Here is a 4541-nt window from a genome sequence, read left to right on the forward strand (position 1 = left end):
CCTACTAGGACTAGTCAACCTTCATGCATGATTATTCCTGAAAACGTAGGACACTTTGAAATCAAACCAGGAGTAATTCAATTGCTGCCCAAGTATCATGGAATGGAATCCGAGAATCCTTATCTTCACCTTAAGGATTTTGAGGAAATTAGCATCATATTTAGAGTGCCAATTGTATCGGAAGACGTCCTTAAATTGACATTGTTTCCTTTTTCCTTAAAGGATAAAGCCAAAACATGGCTGAACTCCTTGAGACCTAGATAGGAACATGGCATGATATGCAAAGAGAATTCCTGAAAAAATTCTTTCCCACACAAAGGACTAACTTTTTGAAAAGGCACATTAGTAATTTCCAACAAAAAGACCATGAAACATTTTATGAATGTTGGGAGAGATTTAAAGATTTGCTTCTCTCTTGTCCTCATCATAGGTTTGAAACATGGAGAACCATTAGTTTCTTTTACGAAGGATTGTCTCCACAGTTAAAACAATTTATAAAGACTATGTGCAATGGTCTATTTTTGGAAAAGCAACCCGATGAGGCATGAGACTATTTAGATTCTCTCGCAGAGACTGCACAATTATGGGATACAGGGGATAGAGTGAATAAACCTTTGCCTAAGCCTACTAGCATTGGACACGGGGGTCTTTACAACCTTAGTACTCAGGATGATATTCAGGCTAAAATGGCAGCCCTTACTAGGAAGGTAGAGGTAATTGAACTTAGAAGGATTGAACCCGTCAAGACCGTAGAACATAACAGCGAGTGTTGTAGGATTTGTGAGATGCCTGGCCATCTCACCACTGATTGCCCCACAATACCCGCATTCAAGAAAGTCTTGCACGATCAGGCCAATGTTATGAATACCTATCAAAAATCTTTCAATAATCCTTTTTCGGATACTTACAACCCTGGTTGGAAGAACCATCCAAATTTCAGATGGAGGAATTGTTAGAAGTATGCCCTAGAAGCCAATCTGGCTAACACATTATTAATTCTGGGACATAATTTTGTACTTGACTTTATTATTATTGATTAATAAATGGGCATTCTTTTCATTCATATTGTTTATGTGTCTATGAATCGTCCAAGGAATTAATAAGATGATGATACATATTCTCAAGAGTTGAGAATTTGAGCCATGTATCATTGGTGATTAATTTCTAAATGCTCCTGATCAATGGATCATCACGAGGACGGTGATCGATCTGATCAGTGCACACATCGCTTTCCTTATGGATGGACGAGACTCGAGTCCACAGTGTAGGGACACTGAAGTGATAGTGCAGGTGCTTGTTAGAGAACAAGGGTACTGAGCGTGACCAACCAAGAAGTCACTTGGATGTCTATCCACTCGTCAGTGACTTGCTTGATGTTGCAGTAGTGTGACTGGTCCTTTGACCTGCGGTGCTTTAGCTACTTACAGTAAGGTTATTGTAGTTTGACTACACGTATACATGGTCTCTAGTCATATGGGTCCTTGTAGTGTAGATTGGCTGCAGTAAGTTCACTGTAGGAGTAGGGTATGCACTTACATGGAATCTATCGACCTTGATAGAAGAGGAGTGATCCTATGTGATTTGTTAGACTGAGTTCTAAGACCTTGGCCAGGGCAGTAATATAAAGTGGAGAAAGAGTTTTCCACTATCGAACTCGAGTCGAATAAATCTTGACATATGACAGACGAAGGGGTTTGACGAGTTATCCATGACCTCCGTCCTGTAGGGATCCACGATAGTAGGACTGTATCACACGATAACTGCACCTAGAGGTTCATCATTCTATTCTACTGGGTAGCCACTACATGCTGCTAGGTGTCACTGGTGGATGGTGGGACTTACAGGGATTATCTCGATGATCGATAAACCCTAAAGAGTAGAGTTGGAATCGTTCCAATCCATTGAAAGGAGTTTTCAATGATATTGTGATAGAGATCATAATATATCTCACTACCAGTCAGAGTAGAACCTATGGGGTCACACACACTAGAAGTAATGACCGATCCGATGGTTGAATCGTGATTAGGAATCACAAGTAATCAATTTGATTGATAATAAGTTGAAGAAGGAACAAAGGGAATTGATTAATTGGACTTAAAACAAGAGTCCTACTTGGAGTAGGATTCATAGAGTCCTAATTGGATTAGGACTAGAAATCCTACTTGGACTGGGATTCCTACTTGGACTGGAAATCCTATTAGGAGTAGGACTAGGATTCCTACTTGGAGTAGGATTCCTATAATCCTAATTAGATTAGGAGTTTTGAATTAAATTTGGATTCCTACTTGGAGTAGGATTCCTAGAGTCCTAATCGGATTAGGACTTCGAATTCAAATTAGAGTCCTAATTGGATTAGGACTAGAATTAAACAAGTCCTAATTGGATTAGGATTTCTTAAGTCCCAATTAATTATTAATCCAATGAATCAAGATGGCTCCTAATTAGATTAGGATTGAAGAGTTCAATTGAGTCATGGTTCATTCAAGTTCTAATTGGATTAGGACTAGCATAGATTGAACCCAATTGATTCATGATTTGGACTAAACCAAATAGGAGCCCTAGATGCTATTTAAGAGGAGGCTTGGGGGCTGACCTAATTCATATGTGAAGCCCTCCTTCTCTCCATCACGTGGCCACCCTCCTCTCCTCTCTTTTCAGCCACCAACAACAAAGGGAAGAAAAGGATCTTGGTGGCCTCCTTCTTCCTCCACCGTTTGGTTCCAACGCAAGGAAGAAAAAGAAGGCTGCAGGGCTTCGTTCCTCTTCTTCTCTTCATCCTTCTTCTTCCTCCTTCCAAGCACAATCAAGGATTGATTGAAAGGGAGGATATCAGCCATCAAAGTTATCTCTGCAAGGGAGCTAGCAGCCCGGGGAGATAGAAAGCTTGGATCGATTTTCTGCTTCGTGTGGATACCCGTAGAGGCCGGGCACTTGAACGGCTTCAAGCGAACCTTCATCCTAAACCACGATCATCAGTTTGCGGTGATCATCTACCCGCACAAAGGTGAAGATCTGATCTTCCTAATTGTTTAAAAAGTTTTAATCCTAATCCATCTATGAACGGTTTTTGAAATAACGTTCATGAGATGAACGTATGACCCCGTGCATGCCTCTTCCGCTGCAATTTTTTGCGGCATGGGCGGGTTTCCAACAGTGGTATCAGAGCCTAGGCTTCGTAGATTATGATTAGGATTAAAAGGATCAAGGCATATTAGATCTGAAAATTAAAGGATTATGCCTGCTGATTTTTATGCATGCAGAATTTCAGGTTGCAGAATTTTTCTGCATGCTGAATTTTGGTATGCATTGATTAATGATTCTGTTATGTAATTAATATGATTATAATTATTTAAGAATCATCCCTTGCATGATCAGCGACTCATGAGATGAGGTAATCAATTAAGTTTCAGATCTGTAAATTAAAATTATGCATGTGATGCGAATGGTGATGATCATGGATGACCCTTTTGTGAATTGCTGAAATGTTCTGCAATGCCTGAAATGTTCTGTGATGTTATGTGATAACATGTAAATCATTTTTCCAGATGCCTGCGAGCATTTTAAATTCATGTATTAGAGACCTGCGTGTCTCATCGAAAAAGGGTTGTAATTATTCTTTTATTTTGAATTTTATCTGGGATGTAATCTGTGATGTATGTTGCACGTCGATGGTTGATCGATGTATACCTCCTACAAGCAAGCCTTGCGCGGATTGAGATCATAGGTTGATTGAAGATGGATCAAGGAGTTGATTACAATTGAACCTAAGGGATCAAGATCGAGTCAAGAGTTGAAGACAATCAAACCAATTGACGTGCATGTGCTTGTACTATGACCCATCCTGGATCCATGATCATCACCAGTTACATTTACTTTCTTATATATATGCCTGGATGTTTAATGTTTATGCCTATGCATAGCGGGTAGATAGAAGTGTGCATAAGATGCGAGTTGCATATCGAAAGAGACCTAAACTAAAACCTCCTCAATCAAGTCGAGAGTGAACCAACATGAGCGGGTCATATTAGATTAATTGATCTAATTGGTGTCTAGGAAAGCATGAAAGGTGGTTACTTAATTAGGACCTTACTCTCTGAGTAAGGGGAGCCTCCCACCTGCTTACCTGGCCAATTGTTCGATTACCTCTTATGAAGAGCTCAAGTTGCAAACACTAAGACCTGATTAACCAATATTAAGTCAATAGGTCTTCCACTGTAGTAGAGCTGCTAAGGTCTTTTTGATGTTGATTTGTCTCGGCTGGATACAGTGGGCAAGTTGCATCGGGGGGCTGGACCTCTCTATAGACATGAGATGTTGTAGGATAAAGGTGGGGTTGGGCACCAATAACTGTTAGGTGAGGACCCAATGACGACTTTATTCCTACAGTTATACGGTGGGTTTGACTTAACTAAGAAATGGGACCAATAACTGTTAGGTGAGGTCTTCATGGCTTAGAGACCAAGTAGCACTGCAACATGCTTGAGAAGCATTGTACAAGAGTTGTACATTCATCAATTTATGTGTCACCAATAACTGTTAGG

The 4541-nt window shown here is 40.2% G+C and overlaps 1 pseudogene; it reads right to left on the reverse strand.

The window, feature by feature from the left end:
- Window positions 1-335: 335 nt before the first annotated feature.
- On the reverse strand, window positions 336-433 carry LOC120107944 (small nucleolar RNA R71; annotated as a pseudogene).
- Between the last annotated feature and the right edge of the window lie 4108 nt (window positions 434-4541).

This window comes from Phoenix dactylifera, chromosome 1 (genome assembly GCF_051530095.1).
Source record: "Phoenix dactylifera cultivar Ajwa chromosome 1, Ajwa_hap1_PhDact_Kaust_v1.1, whole genome shotgun sequence".
In the NCBI taxonomy this organism is placed as follows: Eukaryota; Viridiplantae; Streptophyta; class Magnoliopsida; order Arecales; family Arecaceae; genus Phoenix; species Phoenix dactylifera.